The sequence below is a fragment of the Typopeltis vanoorti genome, chromosome 1 (assembly GCF_054136105.1).
Source record: "Typopeltis vanoorti isolate ZY-2024b chromosome 1, IOZ_Tvanoo_1.0, whole genome shotgun sequence".
NCBI classification, from domain to species: domain Eukaryota; kingdom Metazoa; phylum Arthropoda; class Arachnida; order Uropygi; family Thelyphonidae; genus Typopeltis; species Typopeltis vanoorti.
This window is the reverse complement of record NC_143549.1, coordinates 163157462-163173244: the sequence shown is the minus strand read 5'-3', so window position 1 is coordinate 163173244 and position 15783 is coordinate 163157462. Positions and strand designations below refer to the sequence as shown.

Sequence of the window (15783 nt, the reverse complement as noted above, 5' to 3'; positions counted from 1 at the left end):
AGTGATGGACCTGCTCATTTGTCAAAATGAATGAATTTGTAAAAACAGGTAACCCTCAGAATTATTCAAAATGCTCAATAAGCCTTACTAAGAGCAAACTGCAACTCCTTTTCTCAAAATGACCAACAGAAACGTGATCCTTAGTTCATAGAGTTTTTTAATCGAGTTTCATTCGTTGTAAACATAACTGCTCTGTGGTGTCCAACAGTTTATGCCTGTCAAAGCAAAATGTTAAATTTTGTAAATTCTTGGCTAATGGAAGTCATATCTAATGAACATTAATTTACTTCCAATCTTTTCTTTTAAGATATTAGATAAAATTTACTGATTTCAAGGCAGGATAGCAGTTATTTCCGAGTTATTAGCCTTCCCGATAAAGTTTTTGTAAGTGTCCAGAGGTCCAAATCAACGTTCTTTATGAATGGGTGATTAAGAACTATCTATCTATATAGCATCAGTAACAGAAATTACTTTGGCTTGGTAAATTGTAAGTTATACATAATACCTAACTGAACATGATTAACATAGAAGTTAAAAAACTGATTTCTCTTTTAGAAATGCTGTACATAACTAGTATTTTATCTTAATTCTGTTAAGTATAGTTAAAACTTTTGTTAATCAATGTCATTCGGCATCATGTACATGGTCAGAGATTGACTTAAATGATTATCATGATCACTTAACCTTCATTGGATGCAATGAGTTCATTGAGAGGATTTTTTATTTTTTATCTAGTGATGTTTATTGCTATATTTGGTTACTTTTTTTACTTTGTTTCATGTAGAACTGGGATTGTAAACTTCATAGTTAGTAACATTTGAAGAGTTTTTAAGTATATTTAGAAACTTTACAAATTAGGGTTGAGTACATGTACAGGCCAAACCTTACTTCACATAAGAGACATCTGTTACGTTATCTGTATACTGGTCCCTCTTCTTTCTCTCTCTCTCCTTTTCTTTTCTCTTGCTCCTTCCCTCCAGTGCTATTAACATATTTGAGGGCTAGGAGCATGGGGAGGGTATGGTTCCTGTCTTACTGAACTTTCTTCTTCACTGCAGTGGGAGTCTGCCTTCTCTCCTAGGTATTTGCCTTACCTAAGTAGAGTGCCCTTTTATGAAGCCTGGTCAGCAAGGAATAATTAAACCAAACCCTCCCCTCAAATGATTGATAATAAGTATAAAGGAGGTCGTAGATCCCAATGCCTCAATTGGCATATATAAATCACAGATGTGACTCTCTCTAAACCATATGTCAGACCGGGCTTAATTCTTGGACTGAGAGGTACCTCCCTGTTTTTATTAAAAACTCTCTATCCAGCCACCATTTCTTCCAAGTCCGAGAGGGAAGCACATTATCTCAGCCATATCATAGAAGGGGAGGTTCCCCTCAAGGTTTTGTCTTAAGTTTTACCGTCTTCGCTATTAAAGGGAACTTGGTTACTTGAATAGCTTCCCCTCACAGTAGGCAGTTGCCTTTTTGTCGATTTCACAATTTACTGTCACTTCTGCAATATGAGGGTCATTAAAAGACAACTTCAACAAGCACTCAATCATGTCTCATCGTTTGTAACGGATTCAGGTTATCTGCAGAAAAAAGCATCTGTGTAATCTCTGTTGGAAGCACATGCTCCATACTGATCCTGATCCTAATTTAAGAATGGGACAAACTGTTATCCCTATTGTTCCAAAGGCCAAATTTTTGACTTATCTTTGATAGAAAGCTAACTTTCTTTACACACATTCATCATCTTCAGGATACAGTAGCGGATTATGTTCCTTTGAGGCCCTAGCTGCAATTTTGTTATAAGGTCCTTTATGTAAAAGTGTTTTTTATATTAAAAAGACAATAAAATCCTTAAATGATAAGTTTTTTCTTTGTTTATAATTATTTGTCTAGTTAGTATTACGACTTACAGTGTTACCCTTTGTGCTTTTAAATCTGCAAATTGATCGATAATATCATAATTTAACATTAATTATATCATTTTCTATAAACGTAGATAAATCATTTAAATGAGTCTGCCCTAAATTATTTCTTAAATAATTTTTTATTCTTTTTAAGACTGAAAAAGAACATATTCCACTAGCATTGCTTATTGGTAAATTCAAATATTTTTAAGATTATCTCTATATCAGGAAATGTACTTTGCAAACCATCTATTATTGTTTTATACATTTGAAGAGGAAACTATATACCTTCTTTTTTGATAAATTTTATAAAATGAAAAACCTCATCTTCAAAATATTCAATGTCAATATTGTCTTTGTAACTATTTGATATGCAAGTTTTTATATCTTTTTGGGCCAGAAATTATTGCAGAAATTTGCAATTTCCGCAATAATTGCATCATATACAATATGCAATAAAAAATAAAATAGAAAATACTATATATCTAAAAAATATATCAGAAAATAAATAATAAATATAAATCTTTATTAAATTTTTAGAGCCATACTATCTTTTTGCTATGTAATTTTTGAGGCCCCTTGAGGCGATAGGTGTGTGCAGTTGGATAATCTGCCACTGTCAGGGTAAGTGCAAAAATGCAAACATTCTCTGCATTCTGTCATCTACAGAATGGGGTACTGATCGATGTTCAGTACCCCATTTATTCTGCATTTATCGTTCACTTGTGCATTCAAAGCTCAATTATGGGTCTCCCAGGTTTACAGTCCTGCAAGAGAGGGGGAGAGAGCATGCTCTGGTGGTTAGACCTGATCCATCATCAGGGTATCCAGTTAGCTACTACTGGTGCTTTTCACACATCACCTATTCAAAGCCTTTATGTTGAATCAAATGAACCAGTCTATCACTTGCTTGAAAACATTTCTCTTTATTATCCCCTAAAAATAGTTTCTTCCAAATTATCCTACATGGAGGAGTCTCTTTTCTCTGTTGGGAGGTCCTGTATCAGACACTCCAGACTGCCATCCATCCTTTCAGTATGCACGTTAAAGTGTCTGTTGGCATGAATGTCGACAGCATTACTTACACCAAACAAAACAGCATTCCTCCATAGCACTCACATCTGTCTACTTTCAATTGTTCAATGCATACAGAGCAGCCCACTCTGATTTCTTGCCCATTTGTACTGATTGTTCAAGATCAGAGATCTCTGTTGGCTGTGTCTTTTGTAACATTACTATCTCCAACTGGATATAGTAATTACACAATAATTACTATAAAAGTTGCAATAATTACACAGCAGAGTTGCATGCCATTCAAGCTCACATTTGTGCAAATACAATACTCTTACCAAAAATGTGCAATTTATGCAGACTCTCTCTTTTCTGGTATATAATCCACATCCAGTGTTTGATGAGGTGTTATGTTTATACAAAATGAAGATCTTTACTTTTGATGTTTGGTTGTATTGGATTCCCAGTCACAATGGAATTAAGGGAAATGACATTGCAGCTGCTAGATATCTCATACTTTCTCGATTTACTGTTTGACAGTCTGTCATACTTGACTACACACGTTATAAAATTGAAGTTAATTGCCCAATAGCAATACTCCTGGCAGGAAGCACCAATGAACAAATTTCATGAGATTAAGCACTGGCAAGTATTCAGTGTAGGAACAGAAGATAGCAAGTTGTTCTTGCTAGATTCCGCATATGTTACAGTCATCTCACAGATTCTTATTTACTGAGGGCTAATGCCCACTGATGGGAAATGCAATACAATTTTACCATTAGTCATATTCTGATAGTGTGAGTGCTTCACACAAGAGAGAAATTACATTTTTACTTATCTGGCCAAGCCCTATACACTCAGCCAAATATTATCAGGGACAGATGCATGATGTTTTTAGATTTTTACAAAACATATATTCAAAGACATTTGATTATGGATTTGTTTATATTTTGATACCACATTATAGATACTAAACTTTGTACATACATTGTATTTACTCATTTATCTTCTTATTAACTTTCTCCATATATTTTATATTCACTAATTTATCTCCTTGAAACTATTTATTTACCTTGCAGCACCCTGTGTACTACTTTAACATGTGCCCTGGAACAGTATGAGCTTTGTTGTCCTTTTGCCATAAAATCCCAGATCAATCAAACCAGACTTAAACCCTTTGAGGTTTGCTCTTAATGAGAAACTTGAGAAATACTATAAACAGATTAAGAACATAAAATAACAGAAAATTATGTGTGCATGTACCTATGACTGTAGATCATTAGGGCAAACAAAATTAGAGTTACTACTGGAAGCAGGAAAGATAAAAATGGGATGTTGTTGTATTGAGTGAAACTCAGAGACTTGGTGAAAATAGTATCGATCTAAAGAATAGACATCTACTCTGTTATGGTAACAATCCATGATCTCCCAGAAAAGATAAAATACAAGAGATAAAGTACTTGACAGTTCTGAAAATTGTACCTAAAAATGATTAGACATTGCAAATTAAGAAATTATACAAGTTTATGCATCAACCTGGATGTCTAAATTTTGCAGGATTGATTTGGATAGTTTGGAGGGCTGGACTAAGAAGAATGGATGTCAAGTTAATGTGGCAAAATGTAAGGTTATGCATTTTGGGGTGAAAAGATTAGCAGTAGTATACCGCATTGGTGGAACTGTACTCCAGGAGATTGACGAGGCCAGGGATTTGGGAGTGTTGATGGATAGGGAGTTGAAGTTTTGGGGGCACATCGCAAAAGTGGCTAAATCAACTCATCAAATCACTTGGTTGTTGAAAAATACTTTGATGAGCAGAGACAAACAGGTTATTGTTCCTCTATATCGAGCCTTGATAAGACCCCACCTAGACTACTGTGCCCGAATTTGGGTGCCAGGGTTTCTTCTTGATGGGGAGGAGGTGGAGAGGATCCAGAGATGAGTGACCAAGATGATAGCAGGTCTATGGAATGAACCTTATGAGAACATGTTGAAGATTTGTGGGTTGCAGAAATTGGTTGATAGGTGGAAAAGGGGTGATATGATTGAGACATTCAAATTACTGAAGGGTTTCTATAAGATTAATTCAGAAGATATTTTTGAGAATAGGACTGGTGGTGGGAGGACCAGGGGCCATACATGGAAGCTGGGCAAGAGTGTGGTTAGAGCTAGGTTTTTACTTGGAGAGGGGTGAAATGAGTGGAATAAGTTGCCAGAGTCTGTGGGTGCTATGGCTGTAAATGAGTTCAAGGCGAAGTATGATAGATACTGTGTGAATGTTGAATAGTTGTTCTTGACATGATGTTAGGGCCTCCCTCGATGAGTCTAAGGACTCCTTGGAGTTGCCATACTACTACTACTACTAATAATAACAACCTCAGATCACACAGAGAAAGAAATAGATGCATTTTATGTAACATTAGACCAACTCCCAATTAGTAATGATATGTTCTTATTATTTTGATGGGAGATTTCAATGGTAAAATAGGTGGAAGCAATGCATAATTAGCATGAATTGGAAAATACTGAGCCATAGGAATGAAAATGGAGAAAGATTAATAGAATTTGCTAACAGCAGAGGTCTCATTTTGTAATGAATGCTTTCTTCTAAAAAATCAGAATCAGAAATGGACATGATGTACAAATGGAGAAGTATTTAACAAAAAAAAAATTATATTTTCACCAGTGGAACAGAAAATATATTGTCCAAAACACAGATATGATAAATAGTTTTGATGTAGGTAGTGACCAAAGATTAGTGTGATCAAAAATTGTTACCAACAAAAGATGAGGAAGACAGAAAAAAATGAGTAAAAATAAGCCTCTATTGATTTATCAAATCTGGAAAAAAAAAGTTCTTCCAGAGAGAGTTTTATGATATTGATATGAAGACTTTAATAAAAATTATCAAATAATAACAGAGACCCTACTAAAAAGATTGTTGGAATTAATAAAAAAAAAAAGGATTATTATTATTACCACCCCAAGACCTCATGGAGTCAAAGACTCATCTGGGATGAAATCAAATTATCTGAAGAAACTTTATACCTTCTCAAAATGAGAAGAAGAGAGAAATGAAAAGAGGTCCAGACAAGATAAGTAGAATAGAATTCTTGAAGGTATGTAAAACAATAAGGAAAAGGATAATGCAAGAAATTAGTAACTTTAGAACAAGGAAAATTATAATTAAAATAGAAAATAATAAGTCTAAAATGAATGAGAAGAGTTGACCTTTGAAATACACTCAGTCATTGCCTCTACTAGACTTCCTGAGTAGAGACCAAGCAGCATAGATTTCCTTCCCATGCATCCATAGGTTAAAATAAATTAATAGCCATCAAAGATGAAAATGGAATATTAATTAAAGACAGAACAGATCATAAGAAGAATAGAATCTTTCTATACCAAATTATATGATGATTCCCAAAACTTGAGCCAGTATGCAAACAAAATGTAATATCCCAAATGGAAGAGGAAGAAATATGCCCTGATGTTTTAAAAGAAGTTCATTATGATATGGGTAGTACGAGTAGTGGGAAAACTGGGTGAAGATGAAATATTGATAAAGTTCTGAATGTAGGTAAGGAACTAGTCATGACTGTGTTAAGTAAATTTATACATTCTGCCTAATACAGAAGAGAATATCAAAGGATTGGAATAATGCAATCTTTCTTATAGTTTTTAAAAAGGGAGACAGAGTTCAGTCTCCTTTCAACAATATACACAATTATTACAAGAATCATTAGCAACAAAATACAAAACAAACTAGATTTTTGTGAACCTCCAGAATGAGTGGGATTCAGAAAGAAAAAAACTACAGCACTATTGATCTTATATTTGTAATAAGATAAATCATTGAAAAGACAAATGAATACCAAAAACCCTTAGGTCTGGCATTTATTAATTTTGAAAATGCATTTGATTGAATATACATGCAAAAACTTATATTAACGTATATAAATTTAGTTTAATCCTTTATCCAAGTGTAAGCAAACAAAGTTTGCGCCTGAAGTATCTTGAGGACTGAGCAACTCGTGGTAAAGGTGGACCAAGCTCTCATCACTCCTTGTCCCAGTATCTCCCATAATGCAAAGCACATCTCCTTGTGGACGTGTATACTGTGTATATAGATGTGCTTTGCATTATGGGGGATACTGGGACAAGGAGTGATGAGAGCTTGGTCCACCTTTACCACGAGTTGCTCAGTCCTGAAGATACTTCAGGTGCAAACTTTGTTTGCTTACACTTGGATAAAGGATTAAACTAAATTTATTATAGTCTAACCAAATGGGAAAAAACTTCCAACATTATATTAATGTACTTAGTCATATATATACAAATTTAACTGCATCTTCGATAAAATTAGAAACAAATATGAAATTTATAGGGGGATGCCATTTCACCTAAATTATTTACAGTAACCCTAGAAGAAATTTTTAAAAATCTGGATTAAAAAAATAGAGGAATTATAGTAAATGGGAAAGAATTAAATCACTTGCATAAATTTATAGAGGGAGTGTCTGAAGAAGAAATTATACATAGAATTCAACTTGATAAATCCTTTCCAAAGGCTATCCACTATACTGGAGGGCCTTTGGAAAATACTGTGAGCACTCAAGGTGGACATTCCAATCCACCTTAAAGAAAAAAAAAATTGGCAGTTGTATACTTCTGATCATGACATGTGCAAAAGAAAAAATGTAGACAACTAAATTTGCCAAGAAGTTGAAGACTGCCCATAGGAAAAGGGATTTACCATTCAAGATAGAAAGTGCATGACTTGGATTAGAGCTCATGCTAGGGTGAGAGACATAACAGGCCATTTAAAGATCCAAATTGCATTGGGCAGGTCATATTGCAAAAAAAGTAACTTAAATTAACATAACACTTAAATAACAGTTAATAGCTGAATGATATTCCAGAGATGGAAAGAGAGCTACAGGAAGACTAAAGAGATGATAGGAGGTTGAACTTAGAGATTACTGGAACGTTGTGGCCTAGAAAAGCTCAAAGACTAAATGGAGGAGTTAGGCCTTTGTCCAGTAATGGACAGAAAATGGCAAATGAAGATGTGTATGGGTTCATGTTCAATTTCTTCTTCTTTTTCTTCCATCATATGACAGGTTGAGTCCCATATGAAATTGTAAAAATTTGATGTAGCTTAATAATGCCAGAAAGCCTTACATCAATTTTTACAGAAGTCAAGCCCTGTAAGGATGTTATAAAAATAACCTGTATGTCTATGTATATTTAAAACAGTTTGCTAATGTAAATAATCCCTATGGGGATTGTCCATACTTGCTACCTTAAAACGAAAATTCTAGAATGTGTTGAACTAAGGCAATATCTTGCCACCAGAAAACCTTATAGGTTAGCTCCTTTACCACCTGTAAATACTGAAGGTCAGTGTTAAACGGACCGGCAAACTTCGGACGAATGTCCAGTGCCCGAAACAAATAGGATTAAAGGAGTACATGAGAAGAACAAGGGACCGCACCGAAATGTTCGGGGGTCCCATATCTCCGTGCAGGGATACGAAAGAAGGCGAATAAAAGGTGTTGGCCAGAAGATCTAGTATCGGTTCCAGGAGTTCCTGATCGGTTGTCCGTCAGATGTAAGCCTTCGAGGACACGACTTCAAGAGAAGTCATGCCAAAGGCCTGAAAGAAAAGATGATTGGAGCCGATCTGCCAGGCTAGACCTGATGACAACTCTTCGCCAGGAGCTATTGTCCGAGGAGAAGGAATTTTCGAGCGGGAAAGAATTGCTCCATTACATTCAACGCGCATGCAAATACTCCTCAAGCCGAGAACCTTTGCTCGTGCACCGGGAGGACACCGTCTTAGAAAGTCGTCAACAAGTCTAACGCCAGCATAAACAGGGGGAGAAAGACTCCATTCGAAGCCAAGTACACAGTGGGTAGCAGCCATAAAGTGAGTTGATATGTTTGTTCAATTTTCTTGAATTATAGGAGAACTTTATTAATGGACTGTTAAGTTGAGGCTGATGAAATTGAGCAGAGTTAATGGTTGAAAATTAGATATTTAATAATTAATAGAAATTTATATGTGTAACAGTCAGAGAGTAACTGTTTGTCAATGATACATTTTGCCTATAGAATTATTTTAGTATCAGAAGGAAAGAGCTTTTGTGTGTAATGATATTTTTTTATGTGCATAACAGTTAAGAAGTAACAGTTTATTAATAAGTACCATTGCTTAGGGTAGTAACTTGTATTTGGAAGAGAGTGGTTATTTATGTGACATAATTTTTGATGAATTGCAAGGGCATTTTAAGCTAATTGTTTTATGCAGAGTTGAACTAAGAAAAATTTTTCTTTAATGGATTAATAGTGTAAATTATTTTATGGTAAATAAATGTGTTGTTTAAATGTTATAGAGTGTTGCCTGATATTTAATTCTTTGATGCACTGTTCTGAAAAAAATATTAGAGCCTATTAGTGGAAACCCAGTAGAAAGGATAGTAAAGGATAGATAGATAGTAGACCACGACTGCAAATATTAATTAATCAGGGATAATTTGAATGTAATGGGAAAACTACTGGATGCACTTAACACTTCTTGTTACTAAAAAATGGATATCAGTGGCGCAGCTTTTCAAATAAATTTTCTGGTGTTCAAAGAATAAGAAGGAAAGTGCGAAAGGCAGTATAGCTTAGAGAGATAATATTGAAGACCTAAGGAAAATAATAAGGTATATAATTAAAGAGATATTGAAGAGATAGAGATATAAAGAAGGGGGCATATAAATAAGAAAGGATAAATATAGTAAGATAAGAGTGAGACTAAAAAGATATATAAATAAATAAATAGACCCCCCCATTTACAAAATCTTTGCCATCTGGTTCTATCTGTGACCTTTTCAGTCATCTCTCTGAAGCTCAATAATTGTGACCTTTCCTTCAAAGAATGTAGCAAGTTCTTTTTGGTCTGCCTCTTGATCATTTTCCTGCAGTGATTCCATTCAAGACTATATTTAGTAATCTCTGAAAGGACATTCTCTGGAGTGTCTAGACTATCTTAATTGCTGTTAAAGAATCATAGCTATGATATCTTCTCTATAAATTAATTCATCTTTGAATTGCTCATTTGTTTTGTGTTCTGACCAGTGAGTCTTGTTTATTTTTCTTAAGCATTTCATTTTGAGTGCGCTGATTTTCTGACTTTCTGATTGTCTCCATGTATAATTTATGATGTGTTAATTGATTAATCAGGAATAAGCGAGAAAGTTTAACAGTTGGCCTGGTCCACTTTTGCAATGTGGCCTCTGAACTTCTGAAGTGGATATGTTAAACACCCTGGCTGAGAGGTTAGCATAACTAACCAAAAGGCTGTAAATTCAAATCCTACTGCAAGCATGAATGTTATGTGAATTCCTCTAGTGACAGATGAAATTCATTGCTCAGTGTAAAACTACAACACTGCTTATTGGAGGCATGAAGTGGCTTGAAAAATTTCCATATTTGGTCTATAGTAGGATGTCCTGACTAGCTAAATCCTTAGTCTATCTCTCTTATAACTAATACTATTGTACTGTAGGCTACACAAAAAAAAAAAGACATAAGGCTTCCCTTTCACAATACTATGCTGTTCATTATCAGTGTGTCATTTTTCTATCCATCCATTCCTAAGTTCTATCTTAACCAACTTTTCGAATACCTTCACTACCACTATTCGAGACTACAGCTCACCTCTGATATCTGACCAACTTCGATTCATTTTAAAACTTTCATACATGGTTTCATTTCAATTGAATGCTTTATTGAAAAGAAGAGTGTGTGTATGTGCGTGAAAGTTTTGAAACAAATGAAAGTCTAGCAGCTTTCACAGGTGAACTGCAGATTCAAATACATAAACATTATTCAAGAAACAATGAAAGGGTTTGAAAACAAGAACCAAACCTTGCAGATTCAGTGGCAAACCCTGAAGAAAATTAATTCAACTACTCATGTGGGAAGATTGTTTGCAAGGATAGGAAAATCAGAACATGGTGAAGGGAAAGATAAAAGCACATTAAAAGGTCCTGACAAGTAAGTCAGCTTGTGCTCTTGGAGAACATAGAGAAAAAGTAAGAAAAACAAAACATTTTGTAAAACTAGCTAAACAAATGTCATGAGACGACTTTGAAAAGAATATAGAAAATAAATATCAGAAAGGTGGCAAAATGTTCTGGAAGCTATTGAAAAAGCTTAGAAATGGAGGAAAGAGCACTGTAAAAGGAATCAGATGATAAATGTGACATGAAAACTGAAGATGAGAATATTCTAGTTTGGATTAACTACTTGGGAGGATTGCTGAATGAAACAAGCAGTGACAGCATGGTAATTAGAACACACTCAACAGCAATACATAGCAGTGCTTGAAATAGAAAAAATGATCAAAAACATCATATTTTCACTTTAAGACAAACAGTTTAGAAGTCATGGAAATATAAGAGATCCGTATTTAAGTTTTGTTGATCTGGAAAAGGCATATGACAAAGTACCAAGAGAAAAGCTGTTCAGAATACTACAGTTATATGGTCTAAATGAGACATTATATCAAAAAATATATAGCCTATATTTGAGTTTTAAATCAGCAGTTAGAATTGAAGGAGGTATAGGAAGATAGTTTGATGTTAAAACGTGTGAGGCAAGGTGAACATTATCGCCACTATTATTCTTCTATATAGATCACATTATGAAAAAAAGTGGCATTAAATCTGATATCAGAATTGAAGATGTTTCTCAGTTCTTTACTTTATGCAAGTGTTAAGGATAACTTAATACCCTTCATTGTCACCTAAATGCAGTCCTACATTTTTTTCTCACAAAAGGGATCTCAGTTCACCTTCAATAGCTTCCTCAACTTCTAAAAAAAACTAGGCATTCTTTTCCAGCCTTCTACAGGTACTTCCATGGTCTCTGCTCCATTGAATTGGCAGACATTCTTTCACTTGCTGTTAGGCCTGTTGAAACGAGCAGCTGCTCTCTAACATACGTTCACAGTACAACTGCAAGCTCATTAAATCTGCTTCTCCTCTTTCTCATTTATCCCATCTACTTCTGTCCTCTGGAACTGAGCCTTCTTCATGTTTCCCAACAATTTCAACCTCCAGCTCATTAAGAAGAATATCAATAGGTTTCTTCTTTCTCAACCCTCATCTACTCCTCACACACGGCACTTATGTGCTATAGGTTGTTGTATCTCTTGTGTGGGATAAATATTAAAAAAAAAAAAAATGTAGATGATGTTATACTTCTAAATAAATCCAGTAGAAGGTTACAGGATTCCCTGACTAAACTGAAAGACTGCTATAATAAATTTAGTATGAAAATCAAAATAAAAAAGCGCACAATAAAAATAGACAGAAACATTGAAAACATCATTTGCATGAATTGTGAGAGCCTATAGAACAAGTAAAACATTTCAGCTATTTAGGCAGAATGATAAGAAGTCCATAAAATTTATATGGAATGAGAGAAATTAGTTAAAACAATGAACTAGCTATATATAAACACTGTTCAAACCAATTTTAACTTATAGATCTGAGAGCTGGGCTAGAAATAAAACACTTGATCAAAGTCTGGAGACTACAGATATGAGAGTTCTGACAATTAGGGGAGTGAATGAAGTAATGGCATCATGTTAAAAATGAGGATATTATTAAAGAACTTAATATTATTAGCATTCAGGAATGTGTTAGCAGAGCTAATCTCATATGGTATGGTCATTTAAACAGAATGGGACAGGGGTGATTAGTAAAACAACTATTCTTTAATAGGATGGCAGGAAAAGACCCAGTGGAAGACTAGGTGGATTGATACAGTAAGAAGTGAATTAAAAGATAGAAATATATGATCTCTTAATATTAGCCTTGACAGATAGCAGATTAACTTGGAGCAAAATTGTTGACAGGAAGTTAGCAATGATGTATCTTTTTCATGTAGTACTATCATAATGTCCTGTACATTCCTTGAGGTTACATGTCACAGTTTGATGATAACCAGTATAATAAATTTAGTTTAATCCTTTATCCAAGTGTAAGCAAACAAAGTTTGCGCCTGAAGTATCTTCAGGACTGATGCAACTCGTGGTAAAGGTGGACCAAGCTCTCATTACTTCTTGCCTTAATATCTCCCACAATGCAAAACACATCTCCTTGCAGACATATATAATGCTATGCATTAAGGGAAGGGCCACTACCTAGACTGGTTTCGACTTTATTGAAACCAATTTCTTCCCTCATCAGTGGGAAGAAAAAAAAACTTCCAACATCTTTCTCTAAATCCAGAGTAATTTAATAATGTGAGACACCTTTTGGCAACTTGTATAGGTAAATATGACATCTCCATTGCTTCTGCCTTAGTATACCACCTCTGGGTCTGGCTCCCACTGACCAGACCTCAATAAAGGTCGAAACTGGTCTGGGTAGTGGCCCTTCCCTTAATGCTTAGCATTATACATGTCCGCAAGGAGATGTGCTTTGCGTTATGGTAGATATTAAGACAAGAAGTGATGAGAGCTTGGTCCACTCTCATCACTTCTTTTACCACGAGTTGCCTCAGTCCTGAAGATACTTCATGCGCAGACCTTGTGTGCTTACACTTGTATAAAGGATTAAACTTAATTTATTATAGTTTAACCAAGTGGGAAAAAACTTCCTACATGATAACCAGTACTTTTGAGATACCAATAGGTCTATACTCTAACCTCTGTTCTACCCCCTCCTTCCATTTTGAGATGCTGAGTTCTCTTCCACTTTTGTAAATTATGGACAAATATCCACTAATTCCACAGTCATATTCACACAATGCTTTGTAACATTCTGCACATCTTCAGCTTTCAGTCATATTCACACAATGCTTTGTAACATTCTGCACATCCATCCCTATTCTCACAGACCATCATTGGACATTGAGAAATGCACTGAAACATGAAGGAGGAAGTAATTATCTCTCTCTCAGATGCATTAGCTTTCCAGACTACTGTGGTATATTCAATTTCATCATATAGCTAATCATCACTTTTTTTCGCCTCTGCCACCTGGAAGATGCAGATAATGGTTTAATAATGTTTTTATACAGTCATATACTTGTATGTGCATAAATAAAGCATTTATTTACATCAGTTACTCAAATGAAAGTTTGGAATAATTTTTGCAAAAGAAAGGAACAATTATTTAAGGAAAGACGGAAAGGGAACATTTCCAACTAGTTTGGTCATTTCTCCACACCATTTGTTTTCCATTTCAGCAATAAGATTGTCACATTCACAGATAACTGTAGTATTAACTAGTATAGCACGTTTCACTGCACTAAGAGTTTTGTCATTGTTTTTAAGAATTATAACATCTGTAGTGCAAGTTAAGGTTAGCATGCAGTCTCCCTCTCTGTGTTCTGTAAGCCATCATCACTAAATTTAATCTTAGCCTAAAATGTAATAGGTTAAACGTCTTCTTTCACTGGAAACTACAGCACCCTTAATTTGAATTTTATTTTCCATTATTAACAACAATAAAATAATATAGTAGTTATAAACAGTTTATTATTCATGTTGAAATTCAGGTTACTAAGCCAACTGATGTGAATTCATTAGCCTCTATATACAAGTAGCTCAGTCATGAAGATAGATACTTCACACTCAAACTTTGTTTGCTTTACACTTCGATAAAGAATTAAACGAAGAATATAATTTCTTAGCATCTTTAATTTATAGTTTATTATTCATTGGGAAACAGCTGTGGCTATCAGTGATGTCATAAACAGTTCATATCATCTTTCTATCTTGTATTAGGCCGCAGGGCTTCTTACAGTTTCATTTCATCTTTTATATTGTCTTCCAACTGATCTCTTCTCCACGGGTTTGTATTCAAGGATTTGTTTGGTGATTCTGCTATTGTCCATTCATTCAATATGCTGTTTATATTTCCATCTACTGTGGATATATTCTATTATTGGTTGTTCATTCATTTCTTTTATGATCTAACAAGGTATATCCTGCGGTTCTCCTCATAAATCTCATTTCTGCTGCAGTTATTCTTCTCTAATCTCCTTTGATCGTCCATGCCTCACTTCCATAAGTCAGCACCAGTCTTGCTAATGTTTTATAAGCTCTAATCAGAATATGTTTTTGTACCTTCGAAGGTTTAAAAACTTGATTTATAATATTTAAAGCTCTATTGTAATTTTCATTTCTGTCTTTTTCTTCTCTGTAGGTTAGGTGATATCCAAGGTATTTGAAAGAGTTGACTTGTTCAATAATTGTATTGTCTAAACAGATTTTACTTCTTATTGGTTCTCTTTCCTTAAAGGCAAGTACCTTTTAGTACTCTTTTGAAATTTCCATATTAAATTTTTTTACCATTAGATCAAGATGATGGATAGAGTACTACAGATCAGTTTCAGAGGTTGCAAGTATAGCCCGATCATCTGCAAACAGTATTGTGTCAGTATTAGTATGTTTGTTAATTGGATATAATCATGTACTGTGTGTGTCTTCAATGTCTTACTATATAATTTAATTGTGAAGGGAATGGGTGATAGGCTAAAGCTTTGCCTTACTCCCCTGTTTTTAGATTCCCAGTCAGAGATTCTTCCATTAACTTTTACTGCAATCATGTTGTCTGTATATGTGTCATGGATCTTTTATCTTCCATTATTGTATATAGAGCTTTAGTTGGTAATCTTTTTGTTCCCATCTTTCTGTTCCTGCTGATTTTAGTATTTCCTTTAATTTGCACTGATGTTCTTCAATGTTTATATTCTGATTTGGTAGTTCCTTCAGGTTTTTATCTAGTTCTAGTTGATATTTTCTTAGAATATTGTTATCTTGTAGTTTTTTTTACATTCAGTTTCCTTTTGACTC

General features: G+C 34.5%; 1 protein-coding gene across 7 annotated transcripts in view; it reads left to right on the top strand.

The window, feature by feature from the left end:
- Nucleotides 1–15783, top strand: part of LOC150110591 (kinesin-like protein KIF14) — a 716770-nt gene that overhangs the window by 356392 nt on the left and 344595 nt on the right. The gene's annotated exons all lie outside the window — the stretch shown is intronic.